Source organism: Hylaeus anthracinus, unplaced genomic scaffold (assembly GCF_026225885.1).
Source record: "Hylaeus anthracinus isolate JK02 unplaced genomic scaffold, UHH_iyHylAnth1.0_haploid 11982, whole genome shotgun sequence".
In the NCBI taxonomy this organism is placed as follows: Eukaryota; Metazoa; Arthropoda; class Insecta; order Hymenoptera; family Colletidae; genus Hylaeus; species Hylaeus anthracinus.
The window spans coordinates 6,391,815-6,411,603 of record NW_026534330.1 but is presented as its reverse complement, the minus strand read 5'-3'; the positions used below and the strand labels follow the sequence as shown (position 1 = coordinate 6,411,603).

The following is a 19,789-nucleotide window of genomic DNA, read 5'->3' as shown; positions in this document are numbered from 1 at the left end:
TTAGTGTGATTAAATCTAGCACGTGTGTCTTTGATCTTTTGTGGTATTTTGCTGAGGATAGAATATGCGAAGCCTTATGAGATGAGATGTTCTCTAGAAAATTTCGAGTAATAGCAACCTGGAATCTTCTTTGGGTACAATTTTTGAGTTCATTCCTTTATTTATAAAAACATTAAACAAGTAATTATTTGAAATATGTTTATAATCAAATCAAGTGGTCCACCCTATATATTTGTGAATCCAAGATTCTTTTTAAATCGATTAAACAAACATCGCGTTTTGAATTTGTTTTACCTCTCCCCTTTGCAAATTGTGTCAACAGTTAATTAATTAATAGAATTAAACTATTTTAACGTAAAAATTGCTTAAAATGAAGAAGCAACAAGCACCGCCTAATAGCGTGGAAATTCCCGATCTTTTAAGTGTTTTTGTGAAGGGGATGAGACTTCGTGGAGGAAGAAGGTAAAAGAATCAAACTCAGGTTTACAATTTTTATTAAAAACGAATACAATTTCAAACACCAATTATTCCCGTTACGTATACTATATTCTAGATGCGTTTAATATTTAACCTATATTAAGGAGACTTGTAATATTTATAACACTGCACTATAAAATATTGCCATCAGCCAGGAGAGTTTGAAAGAGTTATTAACGTCACAACTGTCACCACCTCGGTGTCAGGCAGCTTTCGTGCCCGCAACTATGAAATTAGGAGAATGTAATGAAATAGATGTCAAGGTGAATGAAGTCCCTGCAAGTTACGGCGATAGTGATGGATATAAACAAGTTGAGAGAACATTAATCAAAAATTGTTGTAAGTTCGTCTTACTGTTATATAAATTATTTACCGAATTGTTTCTTTTATTAACTTCTACAGTGCATTTGACGTTGTTAGTTGCAAAATTTCAGTTTCATACAATTTCATAATTACGTTCTGAAAGATGGTAATCAAGAAAAAACGTCAGTGGATGATGCGGAAGAAGTAGGGTGTTTAAATTGCCTAATAGATGATATATCATTATCATTTGATGGTCAATGGTTAAAGAAACATTTGAAATTGCCACTAGAAATGGCAATCAAAGAAATTGTGGCAAAGAAACCTCATGATCCAGTCAATTATCTTGGATTTTGGTTGATTCATTATCGAAAATCCCAGGAGAACAAGCAGTGGCAATTTGAAGCAGATCAAGAGCTACGTCATTACCGTTCTTTGATTCGAGAACCAGTACGTATTATCAGTAATTTTGTTATATCAAAATATCATGTAAACATGTACAAGGGCACAGTTTCAGACATTTAGGCGAAATAAGGGTCGTTAAAACATAATATTTCAGGTACTTGAAGTGGAGGAACAAATCTCTGACAAAGGAGAAGAAGAAGAAGAAGAAGAAGATGTAATCCGAGATAAGAATTTTCATTATTACGATGCTGTCGACACCACGGCGTGAATGATCAATAAAACGAAAATTAAAAGCAGCAACCAAAATTCAGTCAATTACAATGATACATAATAAACAGAATTTTAGAAATCTATGAAAGTGTCCATAAATGCAAAAGTATGTAAAGTATCATCAGTAATATACATGTTACACCGTTTAGAAGATAGTACAAACTTTGTTTAAGCTTAAATTCTGTTTTCGTATCTATAAAGATATGAATTTGGAAAAACAACCGTAGTCTAATAATAAGTTTGTTCATAAGTAGTACACTATTCGATGTTATGTACTCATAATTTAAAAAACACAGAACTAGTACAAAACAGAATAGTTCGTGTCACGTTACATGGAGACTACGTTATAGAACAGTAGCGCGCTGTCTGACCATAACATACCATTCTCCCCTTAAATTCGCGAAGACCGTCGCGTCGCGCTTCCCCCGAGGATCGTCAGATGCCACCATTCTCGGTGTGACCGTAACGAGGTTCGGGTTGATTCGAGCGTTTCCGTCGTCGGGTCCACGGTTCCCATGCGAAGCTGCGCTCAGTTCGAATCGCGCAGCCGCCCCAGAAGCTCCGGTGCGCGGTTGATCGAAATACGAAAAGAGTCGCGAACACGGAGGTGCGTGTTAAACTAACGAAAAGCAACGTCTCGAAACCCGTGACCCGTCTTAATTTTCAGGCATGACCGAGGACGGTGTCGGAGGATGACATTGGCGTATTTGTACGCGTCGGCGAACGGTGTAACGCGGCACGTTTTGTGCTCGATTCGATTGTTATTGACGCGAGGGTTGGTCGCGCGGCCATGCCAGTGGTCGGGTCAACGATATAGTCGCCAGATGGCGTGGCGTTCGTCTCGATTCACCCTGCCTGCGCTGGAATGCCCACGGCGAGGTGCCTGTCGACGTTGTCGTCTTTCGTTGGATCTTTTTTCCACGCCACGATCAGGTGACCGGCTCGTGAACGTTTTCGTTGCCTGCTTACCGATCCCTCGACCGTTAACGATCACCCTTGAACGGACGCGCGACCCCGGAAACGGATGTTAGAAACGGATGCGCCAGGCGGGTGGTCCACTTTACACGTACGGAAGGTGGTGTGTTGTGTTGTGCACTAGAAGGCGGTTCCAGCGCGCTCCCTTCGACTCTATCGAACCGTCCATTCGTACGGACGGTGTAATTTCGTCGCGGAACCGTGGGAAAAGTCGTGTGTCGCGGTGTCGCGTTGCGAACATCGTTTACAAGCCCCGTGGAAAGGTGGAACGGTGGTGTTGGGACGATCGAGTCGAGGCGGAACACGGGAGTGTCGTCCACCATTTTGGCTGCGCGAGGTTACTCGATGCGTGCACCGTTCTCTCAGCACGTTCGTTATTTTCGCCCCTGGCCTCGCGGAGTATCGTTCGCAATGCGCGTTGCGTTCACGGCCGATTTAAAATACCACAGTGGACAGTGCCTGGAAACGGTGACTAGTTAAAAATGGTCCCCTAAAACCCTCGTTTAAATGGAGCAAGGCGAGGGCTGTTTTCCTCGTCGCAACCCCGAAGCTGTCAGCTGGTCGTGAGCGGCACCGTTGGAAATTGACCCAGAGATACTCACCCACTAACCCACGGGGTCTACACGCATCGAGAAAACGACACGAACCCCATCGAGGATCTAAGAATCGTGTCTAACAGGGAATAAACGAAGTGACTGGAAAGTGGGTTACCGTGAGTGTCGTCCCTGCTGGTCGAGAAGCAAGATTCGATTCCCGTGACCGTGTTTAAAACCTTTACAGCCTACCCGAGGGACAATCGTCCAGCTGATCGTCGGTAACGTGAAACCTGAGGTGTCGGGGGGTTAACACCTCGAGTGCCGTTAACCCCCTTTGCGTGACCACCTCGCGGCGGAGAACTTACCGTCGCGATTCCTCCGCGGGAGATCACGATCGACCTGAAAGAGAGACTACTGTGAACAGCTAGACCCGCGAGTAGGTTAGGCCGCCACCCCTAAATCTGACGTTTAAACGGACCAAGGTGATGGCTGTTTTCCTCGTATCAGCTGTGAAAATTGACCCCAGAAATTCTCAGCCACTCGATGATCCAGATCCGCACGCATGAGAAACCTACGATTCACGGATCTAATGATAACAAACGTCTCTGGAAAGTGGGTTACAGCGAACGTCGTCCCTGCTAGGCGAGAAACAAAATATATTTTCTGGTGTTTGGGGCACTCGCAGCATAATTGGGGATATATCGTGGGTCCAGCTGATCGCAATAACGAGTTGAGTCGGGGTTAACACCTCGAGTGCCGTTAACCCCGTGGCCACCTCGCGGGGGAGGGCCTTCCGTCTCGATTTCTTCGCGAGGCTCGCGCGTGCATGAGATGAGCGGCGCGATCCAGGATCGGGCCGCCGACGGTGCAGCCCCAGGAAACGATGCCCTCGAGCACGACGAGACGCGGGAAACTACTAAGACTGTCATGAGTCATCGAGTCGCGTTGGTGCAAATTGGAGTGCACGGTTAGATCATCGCGTCACATCACATGGTTCATGGGCAGGCAGGACTGTGTATTGTTAGCAGTGTGAGTCTCTGAATGGAATCACGAGTTGGGATATTCGGGTGGACCATTAGTGAACGCGATGGATGGGTATGCGTGACTGTGCACTGTGATACACTGGTAGTTTGAGTGTTTGGACCGGAAAGAGTAGTTGGGATGTTCGAGTGTATCGTCGGTGAATGGTCGGTTATATCGTCGGTTATGGGAGCGTGAACCCCCTAAACGGAATGACGACTTGTAACGTCGATGTGGACCACCATTGAACAGTTCGGATGGGTAGGTTCAACTGTATACTGTGTTCACTGTGAGTTTCTGAACAAAATAACGGTTTGGAACGTCGACGTGGACCACCAGTGAATACTTTGGATGGTTGCGACGGTTTGAGGTGGACGATCTGTGAACGCGTTGGATGGGCAGTCCAGTGAACTCGGTGAACTCTATTTCCGAGTGAGTGATTGTCGAGGGATCGCGGGTGAACGATCGAGGCATTCGCGCGGACAGGCCGCGATGGAGACTAAGTGACTTTTTTCCCGAATATCGTCGCCTATCTCCCTTTTCCCACGGGATGGGATCCTCTAGATTAGTCCTAGATGTTTCGTGCGATTTGTCGTTCAAGTGAACTGGTTCGGTGTGCTCGATCAGTGCTCCGAGTGTGTGCCGTTTTCGTCGACGGTTTGACGAGGATTACGCGTGCTGCGCAACTTGCTCTGGCCACGTCCAAATGTGAGTGCCCTGTTTTAGATTGTTTTTGGTTTGAGTCTCCATTATAGCTTCTGCCAAACGTCTAATATTGACAAACAAGTATAGTAGGTTAACAAGACAAGTATAGTAATTTTCATTTTTTTAATGTGTCCACGACTGCAACTATTTTCAAAAATGTAACAGGTACTGAAAGAATTGTTATGTTTAGAAACAACATAGGCAATATTTTGTGGAATACAGAAATCATTGGCTAGGCTAGTAATATGGTATAATAATTTAATCAGAAGGAAAGCATTAGCAAGATATGAACTTAAGAGAATAAACTTTGAGAGTGTCCATTTCTATACTTCAGGGCAAAATTTATAATAATTTCTAACAAAAATGATTTTTCATACTGTGTCATAATCAGGTTCATGAATGATACAAGCTTTAATTGAGACAAAGGGTTATTTGGAATGGATATCCAATACTCAGAAAATTTGGCAGTATTTACGTAAAAATAAAAACAATAATTCTTCTCATATGTGTCCAACCAGTTTGTTAGACTCGGTCAAACAGATTTCGCTCTAAACATTAACTAATTAGGGTGGTTTCGTAAATACAGATGAGAGAGTCACGTTCTAGAATTAATTTTATCACCTAAGTTGTTCTAGTCGTGGTTTTTTCTCGATTCTGCAAAGTTTGAACACGATAACCTTTCGACCTTTGGTATAAATTATCTAGGTCTCCATTTGTCCTTTCCAAGAGGATACAAAACAATGGGGAACAAACATAGAGTTTTTGGGTAATTTCACCTGATGTATGACAAACAAAAAATTGAAAAAATCTACTAAATATGTGGCTCTTATTAATTTATTATTAACGGTAACCATAACGCTATCAAAGGTTTTTGTAACAGAAGGTCGTTGAGAAAGTTTTCGACTTATTTTTTCGTGAAGAATCGTATACAGTATCGGAATTTGTTGTAGTAGGTTGGATCGAGATGAAATCTTGTCTTTTAACTCTCTGTCCAGAAGTAATAGATTACAACGATCGCTTCGACTGACAAACCCAATTCATTTTATGGTTTTGTTCGCAAAAATTATAACTGGCTAGAAAGAAATAAAAAATGTCATTTTGGAGACGTTGTTTCATGATATTATCAGAGACGAAGCATCGAGTCGGCGCCATTCAGGCAACACGATTCTTGCCTGCATGGCGCCGACTCGTTGTGCACTTGGCAACGTACGAGTGTCCTTGGAAAATTAGACGGACACACGTATGAAATCCTTTTATCTGATGTAGTCGCGGTCAATGTAGCTAGTGGTAGCTGTTCACGAAGGTCATTGGAGAAAAGATTTATTTGGACGATGCATGTAGGTTTATAATCAGAGTAATAACGAGAGTCATAACTCACTCGCGTGGAAGATACAGAAACAAATTATACAGAGATTGTACAAAATAATGCAAATGTCGCCACGGGTATTTTTAATAAACTATTATATTACTTAAAGTTTGTACGATCATTTTATTTTTGGTTCTCACCAGGTAGTTAAAAATTATTAAGGGATGCTATGTTCTGCTATATTATGATTCATTTATAAACTTTATTTTGCGAAAAGTAATATGCAATTTTACTGATAAGTTTAATTTTACCATAGCAGATGTTTGAATTACTTTATTTCCATTTTTATCAAAAAATAGCAGGAATTTCCCTCAAAACTCTGCAATTAATAAATTATCGAATTCTACTGTTTATCAACACATTTCTCTTACTCCATCAAATATTATACCCATTATTAACTATTTGTACGCCTCAGTGAGAAATGTTAACCTTATCATCATCCTTGTTCTTTAATTTCGATGTCATAAGAAAGAAGTGTCGATCGAGAACTGGATCGAGAATCGATGCTTTCCCTACACACGTTGCTTCCTCTTCGCAAAAGTTGAAGCAGTTGGTTGTTCCACGAACGCCCTTCGCGGAACGACTTCCGCGGATAGCGTTCCTCATAACGCGCGAACACTCGCGGAAAAAACTCTTTAATAAAATGGTCCCTCTATCGCCACTTTGGAGAGGCTTCGTTTGTCGTTTTCGCGACATCCCTCCGCGAGGTCGTACATTGAAAGTTTAATGCGAAATCATCGAACACGGGACGCTGGCGGGTTTCCAGTTGCTCCCGCGCCTTCGTCTCTCGAATCCGTCCTCGTACAAGCCTTTATACAGTACTGGTTCGCGTAACACATGTTCAACTCGTGTACGTGGCATACGTTGCGGGCAAAGGTACCTGCATAACCGCGCGCGGAACTAAATTATTGGAAATGTAAATTGAAAGTCAACGTCGCTTAGGATTCTGTGACGAGAAAACGATAACGAAGATACTGAAAGGGTAGTTTGTGGACAGATAAATAAACGAAGATTGCCCTTCCATCTTGCAAAAGGAATTTCTATTACTCAACCTTTACAAGTCGTCTATATGCTCCCAAGTCGTAGTGCTTTGTTTTGGTCAGATTGTTTCCTATGAAGGATCATCATCTATTTATGTTTGGGTAATATTAATGAATTGATGTGTTATTTTTATTTATTATTATTTCATCAGACCAAAAATGTTGGGTTCAAAACATTTAAATAGACAAATGATTTTAATTCTGCTAGCCATTGATATATTACAAACATAGCAAACGATTTACATACTTAATTTCTTAGTTCCATCGAAAAATAAGCTCTGTGGACGTTCTGTATCTGATTCCTACTTTTATAATACAAGTGATTTGCTTTTACCTATCCACAATATGAGGAACTATACATAAATATTTATCTTGTACCCTTACTGCAATGCCTGTTCTAACAATAAGTGTTCTCTTTCCATAATTACACGACGCATTATACCTATGATAGCGTTTGTATGAAACTTATGAATAATTCTTTTGTTTCTGCGCGAGCACCCTGGTTTCATCAGCTTTGCGAGTGTTTTTATCAGTATTCATTTGTGCCAGATAACCGCTCGTCTTAGAGGCTCGTTCTGTCACCTTTAAATCGATTAGTTCAACAATAGACGCCACTTGCTGATTCCTCGAACTCGTTAAAAGTAACTTGTGACCGTCGATCAATTTCCGATGTTCTGTTACCCAGTTTTCAGAAATAAAACGTATGCATTTGTTATATTAATCGAATATTTAACACGGAAGTATTCACACCGTATTCAATATTAATATTGAAATAATATCGCTTTAATGATTGAGCATGCGATACATATTGTGGTGCGCCGCTATTAAGTTGTTTATTTTTCCGATATTTATCTATAATTATATTGCAAAATATTAAAAAGAAGCGTTGTTCCACGCATGTGGTTCATTCTGAATTATCGTTTGTACGATTATCGAGTATTATCAGTAGCTTTTACTATTTTCGTTTTTATGATATTTTTGTAAAATTGCGTAGTATTCCTTCCTCAAGTGTCTTCCTCATCATATTCTGGAATAATTTATCTCTTATTTTCCGAGGAAGACTCTTTAAAGAAGACACTTTCAAAAGAGATAAAAACAGGTTCTTGAAAACTTACAGGAATAAAAATGAACCATGAGCTTGGAATAATATCTTTGTTTAATATTAGTATATCATGTTCACTTTGTCCCTAAGTAAATAAGACACTTCAAGAGCTTGCAAACATTTGTTGAACTGCAATTCTAATCTCCAAAATTTATTCCAGTTATTGCACGTCTCTAGACTGATACAATTTCCATATTACCGAATTTATCAATTATATAGCTAAGAAAAATGTGCACATTAACTCCATTTGTAATGCACTAAGTACAGAAAATATTTCCGGTAATGAATGCGAAAACTCAAAGAGAGAGAGGCACCCCGTCTTCCGTTTCAATGGTTAATTAGGTAGATTTAAGAATTGCTTTGTTACGTAAGTTGATACCATTGAAAACATACGGACTTCCGGATCATTAAATTCACAGTATAATTAGTAAACGAAGGTACGCAGAAAGTTATGATAATTATGTTGAAAGGGAGTCCTTTAATTAAGTAAATTTCTTGGCGAAACTCATTTAAGACTGTTTTAAGATTGTTATTCAGGAAGTATTAAGTCTAGGGAGCCTCGTAAGAACTTTAGAATAAAGTTTCATACGTTTTTGAGGCGGAAGCTTTAAAGTGAAATACAAAGGAAGCTTGCTGGACTTTGCACAAGGTGATAAATGTAAGGAACATTTCACGATGAAATTTGCTGCCGACAATTATTCAAATTTAGTGGAAATATGTTTCGTTAACTTGTGTTACTTCTCTCTGAAAGTGTCTGACTTTTTTCATAATTATATATTAGAAATAATTCGTATTTAATTGAGTCCCAAATTAGCGAAAGCTCCATTTATATTTATTTGACGTGTTCGTATTGCTACCCTTGCCGAACTTTGTTATGAAGCTTTTCAATGAATAATCTTTGTCGACATGCAGTACTTAATTATGTCTGACTTTCTTTGTGCACCGTCTACTGCCGGAAAAATCCTTTAACCCGATTGGTCGACCTATTTCGGTACTAATTACTTCATGATTTATTGGGCCACCCGTCCGTCATTGTCGGCGGATTCTCAATTCGATTGTTGTTGACCAAGGACCGTGTGTATTCAGAACCGGTACTGATGTCGATAAATTTTCTATCAGCAATACCGTTGACATTCGTTGCACGTGTCACGTTTTGAAAGTGATTACGATTCTGGGTGGGCCGTTTCCTTGTTGCGTTCTCTGTGATTTTGTCACCGGTTCTGGGAAATTTCAATGCTTCAAACTTCCTTTGTGTATTCGTATTTAGTTGCATACTGAAAGGTCACGGGATATAGAATGTAGCAGAAACTAGATTGCATTCCAGCATTTTTTTTTCGGATCAAAAGATGCGCAAAATTGACACGGGAAGATTTTTTCTTTGTACAATTGTTACTACGAAATGCAAATGCAACGTTTGCATTTGTTTTTTTTTTTACGTGACTTGTGAATATCTGATTAAAATAATTCTTTTTATAAAAATCTCGGTTTTGCTTGCATCTGTCAGTTTTTTTTTATATTTATATTACTTTATATCTAACTGTTTTCCTCCTATTCCAATATTTTGTAATGTTTTAAGTAAATTTGATAATACATTTTCTGCATTCGTTCCTTCAAATGTTTGTCATTATAATTTTAATTTTGTAATACTGAATTCACTGCACTCCAGAGCAAATATTCCCATTTATTACGATCGATCACATTGGAAACAGTAGGAAAATTTAGAAAACGCTTCAAAGGTATTCAATATTTATTTCGTATCGGAAAATGTACGGAATTAACTGGCTGCTATTATATTTTTGCAATACTGGAAATTCATTGGGGATTTCAATAATGCATGAATAGCGAATTACTGAATATATTACCGCACACCTTGCAACGTAGATGAATATTTCGTATTCATAAAATATATTTATTTGTAGAGTATAATTCACATTACGGTTTTAATTAACGATAGGGAGTACATTTAATCGCCAAAAAGGTATTGATAACTGTTTTTAATTAATGCAGAGTAAAAATGTACTTTTATTGCAATCCTTGCCTGTTTCCTCCCGGCTTTCGTTTGTTTTTCTTTCTTTTCTCTGTTTCAGTCACACTTTCATAGTTCTATTTCTGTTTGCCTCGTTTCCTGTTCCCTTTTCGTTTCAAGAGATCCGAGTTCCCGTTTCTTGCTCAAACTGTCGCGTTACTTGCACTGCCAAAGAGAATTTTAAGGCGGCGTGGATATTAGTTTCATTCAAGATTTGTCCTCGTGCTTCTTCCTTCAAATTGACTCCTGTGAGAAACAAAATTCAGAATTGATAATGGCCTGTTTATCACCCTATGTACATAGAAACCAAGTCGTTGAAAAGCTTTCATTTAAAAAGTATAAAGCCTAGTCTTAGTATATACAACTTTTCATTTTTATCTATTGCACATTCACCGTTATTTAATCTATGAATTATTGTTTCCGTAAGAAGGAAAATTATTGCTTTTTATGGAAATCATCAGAATGTTATAAATGGCATAAGGGTTAACAAAACTATTTAGAAAAGATCCAAGGAAGTAGAAGATAACAGACAAATGTATATGCAGATAGATATACAAATATTCACATTCAAGTATTACCATTATCCAAGTACGATAGCAAGAAATCTCCAATTTTGCTCTACTCCGTATTTAACTTAGTGACCGAACACGCAACTCTTGGAGGAAATTAAGCAAGGAGTCAGCGAAGTTTGAATGACGTTCCAAGATATCAGAATTCCCAGTTTTTGATTAGCGAATCTGCAAGTTTCCGCGCACGTCTAACTTGGGGTGACAAAACTCTTATGCTGACGAGTCGACTAAGTTGAGCTAGAATTGGTCAATTTCGCGGTTACGTCTTAGGAAATGTATGGTACTGATGGGGTTGAAGAGAGCTGTCCCAGGAAGCAACCTTCAGCTAAGAGGAATGCCCCTCGACTTCGTGGCCTACGTTTTCTTGTATCTGGTTCAGTTGCGGCTTAGAAAGACCCCAAATCAACAACCAAAAGAGACTTTTAACTTTTACGTTTTGTTAAGTTTTATGAATTTTGTTCAAAGAAATATTTATTCTGGTACTTTTATGGAACAAATTTTCGCAAGTTAGAACTCTTTTGAGAAATACTCTGTAATTTAGTAAAATAACGTAGCAAAAAGAGTCATTTTATTTGAATAATAATTTGCTCATGAGAGGATATTTAACATAGTAATTATACTTCTGGCAGGGTATATAAACAGACTGCTTTAAGATGCGATTTCAGCATTCTAAAATAATATTTTATATCATTTTTAACAAGTTGAGGAAAAATTTATAAACACGAGGAAACAGATGACAACAAAATGTATCATGAATTACATAATGTGAAACCTAGATGATGAGACGAAGAAAATATAATTTTCTAAAGCAGATGCAACAAATCAATTACAGCACAAAATTCATACAAAATTGAGGAATAAGAAACCGTAAACTCCAATAAACTTCGAATAAGGAACTACCTTCGCCAAACACCTACATACCACTATAACCATTTATCTGACCTACACCTAGAGTTTCCAATTCTCTCCAAGCCACCGTCAACCATTTCCAAAGCCACCCATCGGAGAACAGGAAGACTCGCGTCGAATCTCGATCACACATTCCAAAACCAAGTTTTCCGACTCTCCCACTACCTCTGGGCAATCTCGCGTTCTAGGAACAAAGCAATTTGTCTCTCTGTTACACATTTGTCATCGATACCGGTCGCCGATCAACTGCAACGAACCACTCTCCCAAGGTTCGCCAGCCATCAAGAATATCGTGGCCAGCCACGATTTATCAAGAAAAGGACACGGCGAAGAGAGATAGCGCGGGAGAGAAGTGCCACGCCGAGAACAAACCCCCACGAATTTCCTCTAACGTAACCGCGGACCGTGAAGCGATTATTCTTTCCTCGTGATCCTCGTAGACCTCTATCCGACGGAAGCCGCACTCTAGCCGTCATTTTATCAATACCAGTGGCGAGAGCACGGACACAGTTAGCGCGTGCATTCATCCGGATAGGTGTACGTGGAAATGTAGGCGAACGGCGGCTGTATCACGGACCGTTTTCATTTTGCCAACTGAATATGATTTGCCATGCGGATGGGTATGTAGGTTAGCGCTTTCGTGCTTCCAGCTACGTGCTGTAAAGCATTATATACCGCGGTGGAGTGCCCGTCGAGAGGGGAGCTCGGCATCATCCGGGCTTGCGACCTTCTTTTCGTCTTCGTCGGTTATCAACGACACCGAGACTCCTGCGGAATAAAATGACGCTTCCTGGCCCGTGAACGCTCGGGGGAGCTGGCACCGAGGGGTGCCGAAAGGGAACGGTCGAGACACGATCGTCGCCAGAGTCACTCGAGATCCCTTATCTTCGATATTAAATCTTTGAAGACTTTTAAGCTTCGGGGTTCGATTTCCATTTGGCGATTTCGAGGAATTGCTGTTGTTGAGTCTGAATTGTGATGGGTGTGTTAGGCCTTGTTAATTATTTATCGAGTATAGGTTCGTTACTGTCGAGGGAAGTATTTTTTTATTGAATTATTTAACAAGCCACTTTCGTCAAGTGGTACCATATGGTTCTATATTAATTATCTGATTCTAAAATAATGTACTTTTGAGTGATTTACACTCCATGAAATTTTAAATACTTCAAAAATATGAAAAAAAAAGTATATGTATATCTATTTAAGGAACAAAAGATGACACCTGTTCTTTTTAGTTTTATCTTTGTCGAAGATAACTTGTCCTGCAAGATTTTATATATTTGTCATACGTTTGTAATTTTTGTATCTTGAATTTTCGATGGTTGGGTTTATCGAGTTTCAAAATGTTGGGTTCTCAAGTAATGCTCCCTGTACGAGGACGTTCGAAATAACTGGGCTAGGGGTAATGAAAGAAGGGTCGAAACGTGCTCGCAGGAATCTTTGTCGAGTGGCTCGAGGGCCCCAGGAACTACCATCTTTGATATTAAATCATAAAATTCAGAACCTTTAATTTTCAGTCAGTTTGGATTCTCCATGTGTAAAATAATGCTTATATAATTCTGAAAGATTATATTTACTCGACCTGATGTATCTAATTTTTTTAATTCAATTTACAGAGGTTTCTCCATTTGTAATTTAATAACTGCAATTTGAGCCTCTTCAAATTGAGGTTTATGGGGTATCAAGGCTTTTAGTCTTCAAGTGGCGCTTTCTGGTCGAGGGTGTTTGAGAAAACAAGGTTGGGGTTTTCAAGGAAGGGTTGAAACTCGCTTGCAGGAATTCTTAGGACTCAAGAACCAGTAAAGTCCTCCATCTTTGACATTAAATTCTGGAATTAAGAATCTTTACTTTTTACAGAGTTTTCATTCTACATTTAACACGTTAACTAAATTAATACGATTTAATTTCCGTAGGAACAAATTATTTCATTTGCAATAACCTACCTATAATATTTTCTCTTTGTACACAGAAGAAACGGCGACTACATCAAACACGAAGTCGCCTTGTTTGTAAAACGTTAGATTGCAATTAAGTTTCAATTTACTTTCGTGTTAACTTGAAACGCGAAATACTGTTTAATCACAAGAAAAAATAGCGGAGCTCCGTTTTCGCGTGTTCCTTGCGAATTTAATTAACAAATAGTTCACTAGTGCTTTTCACGTCCTTCGCTTTTGCACACTCGCGCGTAAGCACGAATTGCGATTGCAGCAAATTGAATGCCCACTCCTTCTCCCTCTTGGTCGCCGTTTTTCATTTCCTTCCGTCTCTTCTTGGGCTCTCGCAAACGCAAGTGCTTCGCGTTCTTTCATTTTCCACGGAGCGGGGGTCCTTTCTTTTAATTGAGCTTGTAAATCTGAACAACTGGCCAGACCTCGCGAGCTCAGACAGCAATTTCGTTTCTCCTTGAACACATTTACAGCTACTTTGTTTACAACGTTCGCGTGAGGCGACTTCTAATGTGCATTAGTTTATACAATTGTCAAAGGCATCGAGTAAAAAAACAGGCTCTGTGATTCACTATCAATATATAACTACTTTAAAAAGTAAAAACAACACATTTCATTTGTGGCATTGTTTCTTTAAAATAGAAAAATATATTGTTTTTTTTCAGCGATTTCAATAATTTTATCAATGACTGTGCACACCAATGAACATTAATCATTTTGCTTGTATAACAAATATCTATTTTGAATATATTCATGTTTTTTAATTAACGTATATTTCGTTAAAGAAATAATTCCAGAAAATATTGCTTTGTACTTACATTTTTTTATCTCTGTATTTCTGCGCGCCACGTTTATTAAGTTTAGTTTCAATATAGACCAAAGTGGTACTATTATCGAGCGTCGTGAATTAGATTCGTAGTAAATGGAGTTCTCGTTTTCCATCCTGCAAAGAAAGCCTTCTGTTTCTCTTCATTTTCCTTGTAAGCACTTCGCCTCTCCCTTTAAATCAAGTTCCCAACTTGAACCACTAGACAAACGCGATTATATTACAGGCTGGGCTAGGGCTGAAGGTATAATCGCGAACAGAGTGATTTCCAGCGGGAAAATACATGACAAATTTTCATTAAAATCTTAATTTTAACAATACGCATCTTCGTTTCTGAGGAAATCGATTGTGGGAATTTTATGTATGATGTTACTACAGCGTCTGACCTCTACTGACCGTTTCTACTTATAGTAGAGACGTTCATCCTTTCGCAAACGCAGTCTCTGAGGGTTTAACTCTTTTATTGTTTAATTATACATATTTTAGATAGGAACAGGCATAATTCTCATTATTAGAGAGATTCATAGAGGCCTGAATAAAAAAAGAAAAGAATTCATGAAAAATAAAATGTACTTGTTTCGACTTTCTAACACATAATTCCTAGGAAGTCCAAGCTATAGTGTCCCTTTCACCAAAGAAATGTGGTTGTAAAATCAGAACAATTTCTTGTGGGAGCAAGTTAAATTTTTTTTATTACAATTCTGAACAATAACCTCTTATTTAAGATTTGATTAAGGTTTATGATTAAGGTTTATGACTAAGGTTTATGATTCTTTAATCGTTTCTAGTAGTATGATGATATCAGGGCCTGTTAATCTAAATTTTTGCATCGCGTCGAATGTAAAGGGCGACACGCCACGTTTCTCGTGAGATTGATTACATGCTGAGACAAACCCGACTTTGGGCGGTCTGTACATTTATGTACATAACCTGGGTCGGCCTTCGTTAGCATTGTTTGTCTAGAGATTAATAATCCCCGTGTCCTTCTCGGAGAGTCTTCGTCGGAGTTGCATTTAAACGTTTACCAACCGTAAATACACCGATCCACTGCGGATGAAATAGATCATCCCCAACCCTTTTGTACAATTATCCTTGTCCTACGTGAACAAATATATCGTATTGTTTATGCAATTATTTGTTTCGGATCCGCGTAGTCGGCTTGGGGACAATCCGTAATTAACAGGGGCTTCACTGCTCCCAAAAACACATACAATATTATACGTCATGCTATATCGAGACATGAAATTTTGGTAAAGGAATATTTGTGCAAGATGAATATAATTTTAAAAGCAGATATATATTTTTCTCTTATTTTCATGTGTGCATCTTTAGTGTTGTTCTGAGGAGACTATATAAATGGAAAGAAATATTAATAATTTAGTATAATGTGTATTTTTCTCGAGTTTAATTTATGTTAACGTATTTCGTATAACTGTTTCGATCGTAATTAAGAAACTGCATTTCGCATGTTCAAGAACAGGAATTCCGCACATGTATGACTGTAATTTTGTTCCAACGTGGGGATCAGAAGTATTCGGTCGGTGCAAAGTTATTTTGAAACTTATACATCACCGTAAGCATAACTTTAAGAACTTGGGCGTGTGGAAATTTCAAATTTTCTTGAAATTTGAAATTTCAAGGAAACAGTGCTTTGAAAATTTGAAACTTTGGAACGTCAAGTTTCCAGAAACTGGCTTTTACGTGACCCTAAGACTTTAAGCATTCGCCAGCATAAAATATTTGAAGCGTGAAGTTTAAAATAGTAATCGTATTATTGAATCAAATCGAAATAATTATTCATTCGTATGTACAAAACAGTTTAGAATGGACCTTCTTTTATATCGATACTAAATGAACAATTGCTTCCTTGAGTTCACTATTTTAAATAATATGATAGATACTCTTGAATATAACACCTAGAGCTCAATATTGTACAGTAAATTTGCAAAATCATTAATTCCTTAGCCCATTGACGAGCATTTTTGAAAAATACACACGGTTTATGAGTAAACTTTGTTCCATAACATTAACAATATTTTATTTCTTGTATATATATTTGACTGCGTACGTTAATACATAAACTAGTAAGAAATCGTATACACGTTATTTATTTAATAATAATAGACAGTAGGAGTATCAGCGCGTTATCCAATTTCGAAAATAATCCTCCGTCGTAAAAGAAAGTAATAAAGCAAGTTGTTCGGGTGCCCAAGGAAGTTGGCCGTCGTCATAAAACACGCGGAATTTTAATGAACAAGTTGTGAAATTTCAGTGAGAAATAAAGTACGTCCGAAAGAAAGTCTCTCGAGGGTACGTAGATGCTCTCAAATTATACTGGAAGTCCCGCGAGCAGGTCTCGAGGAAGCGATGCCAGAAGGGAGGAGGCCATATTTTACTTTATTGCGAAACGTGTACAGACGACGCGGGCTTCTTTCTTGTCTCCTGTGCCCCGAACAACAGTTTCTCCTCTTCTTTTCTTATTCTTTCGTCGTTTCTCTACCTTTTTACTTTCTAATATTCCTCCCCCGACCAGCTACGCCCAGTTAAATCTTTTGCCCTGGCTTTCTTCGGCTTCCTTCGACCTCGCTCTTGAGAGATTTTGATCGCGAAGCTGCGACTCGGCTCGTTTGAAGGCAGAGTCTCCTTTGAGGGATATTTTACCTTTCCACCGGTTTAAGTGACCGTCTCTCGATGCCCATCGGAAGACAACGACTTTTTTTTTTCTCTCGAGACTTCTCAGCTACTTCCTCGTGTACTTGGGAACTTACATTGTTAACGGGGGAACGATGGCTTTCAGATGAAACACAAGGGGAATTTTCACTGACGATACCGTACGTGTATGTAAATGTTTCACACGTGTGTCAAAGGTGCTTATTTTGTGAAATGTTTCCGGTACTAATACAAAAATGTTAACATTTACGGAAAATATATAGGTATGTATCTGATAGAAAATTTTCTCATATTTTTATATTTACTATATTTTATTTATCTTGTACATATATATATATATATATATATATATATATATATATATATATATATATATATCTTCTTGGCTATGCTATTAGGACTTCCTAGATGTTTACTGTGAATTCTAATTAATCTTGAATGATTGTCATGAATAATTTTAACGTAATAACAAGCCCTATTATTATGTTGAAAGACAAAGATGGCAACAACTGATGCTTAAGGAATTGCTGCACGTATTGTCTTGTCTGTTGGTCGACCTCGTCTCCTGAAATCTCCATCTAAATTTCTCTCGAATTTCGCTGCGCTTCTTGCCTTGGATTCGCGAAATTAATACCATCACATGCTCCTTTGTATTCATTCTAACGGTCTCCCGAGCGGAATTAATGAAATCTCAATTGTCTCACGAAATTACCTATGGACTTCATAAACATCTTCTAATTTATTTTTCATTCGTCTAGATCGCATGCAGAAATAACATTAAAAAACATATTCTAGTTTAATAATTACTGTAAATGGTTAAACACGTAAAAAAAAAAAAAAAAACAGAACAGGATAGGGTCATTAAGAAAATTAGACATAGTGTACAGTGAACAGTTCAGAGTTATTTTTTCATTCATTTTAGTATTCTCTTATGCTCTGGAAGCGTTCGTTTGCCCTGTTCGCATTTCTAGTTTAACAGAAACACGAGAAATTCTCGCGAGGGTGCAGGTAGCTGTACGGAACTGTTTTGAACAGTTATCACTGGGCAAACGCGGTTCCTTGAACATCGTAGAGCAAGTACGACTCTCGTATCTATATTCGTTTTCGAATTCACCCGTAGAGGAAACTGGAGTTTCTTGGTACGAGTTTGTTTTGGAAGACGTGCACCGAGAGGGTCGGTAGAAATTTGGTGTATTAGCTCCTTCTTTCAAATTGCCACCCCTTCGAGTATATAAAAAACGAATAGAACATAGAGTTTGAATAAAATAGAAACAACTCAATGTGTCACCTTGAACGAATCGCAACTTATTCAAGTCACAGTTTGATCGAGTAAATTTTTCAACTAAATCCTTCCGCAGAGTTTCTACTCGTCATTTATTACTTGAATGAAATTCAGCCATTTGCCGTGGGATTGTCAGTGGTTTGAAAATTCAAAGCGGAATTTTTCCTTCCTTCATTAATTAATACTGAAGTCGGTTTAATTTTTCTTTTTGGCAAATGCATACACCAGCATTGAAACGAAGAGAGCTCGGCTTAAAAAATTTCAACAACGCGTCGCGTTGATTCATTTAGGCCAGGTTTTATTCAGGATTAGTCAATATTTAGGCTCTCCATCTGGTAACGTGTCTCTCTTGGTGTTTTCAGGAAAAATCGAGCGAAACTCTGGTCGCGAAAAATGGCCCTGGGCTACTAATTAATTGAAACGCATTACGGAATCTGTATTTTCCAATTTGTATGCGAGAGCGGAATTGGATTATACCGTTTCGTTTCAAAAATTCTGATTCGTTTCGAACGAAAACCTCACGCTTTCGTTGCTAACCGGTCAATCACAAAACTGCCTACGTAAATTCAGGTGTTTTTTTTTTTTAAATACTATTAATGAATTAAGCAGTACTTCATTAATTGTGTACGCGAGCAGTGTGCTAATTAGTGGGGTATTTTATTCATTTCGGTTTTAAATATTGTGTATACATCATTAGGCTAACGTAATTAAGAAACGAATGGGAATTACCGACTTATGTATTTCTACACTGTATGAAACTAAAACCTATGATTTTTTCTTCTAAATTTAGAGATTAATAGATTAGCAACTTTCAGTATCGATTGCTGCCTTTGTAGAAATACTATTATTATTTGTTTCAGAAACATCACATAATTATTTTAAACGTTGTCACATACGGAGAAGTAGAACTATGTCTGACCAGGTACAGGCTCATTCTACTAGTCAGTCCAGGGAGTGAAATAGGATTGATAAAGACAACTTTCTATATAAATATCCCTCTTTCAATATTTAATTACTTTTAAACACAGCTTAATGATTAATATGTAACATATATTATATTATTTCATGAAATTAGTGAATTGTTATTGAATGTAAATCTTGAAGTCCACGTACCTGAAACTCGAAGAGGCTGCGAATTGAACTTTATTGTGGCAGAAAAATTCATATTCGTTTTGAAAAGAGGTTAACGATCCCAGTGGCAGGGTCCGTTTGGATAATTTCCAATTCAAACATTTGTCCGCGCTTGAGCCACGAATTGATTGACATGCGTCGCGCACGGAATATTCGTCGTTTCGAACACTATTATCGTCCGAATCTAACGCATCGATGCATCGACGATATTCTGCAACGAGTGTTATTCCTCCC

The 19,789-nt window shown here is 38.4% G+C and overlaps 1 protein-coding gene across 1 annotated transcript in view; it reads left to right on the top strand.

Moving 5' to 3' along the window:
- Positions 1–548: 548 nt before the first annotated feature.
- Positions 549–19,789, top strand: part of LOC128886337 (inactive rhomboid protein 1) — a 227,271-nt gene continuing 208,030 nt past the window's right edge. The window contains exons 1-3 of the mRNA XM_054141083.1: positions 549–816; positions 912–1,227; positions 1,337–4,691. The gene's annotated coding sequence lies outside the window, so the exon portion shown is untranslated. The remainder of the gene's footprint in view (positions 817–911; positions 1,228–1,336; positions 4,692–19,789) is intronic.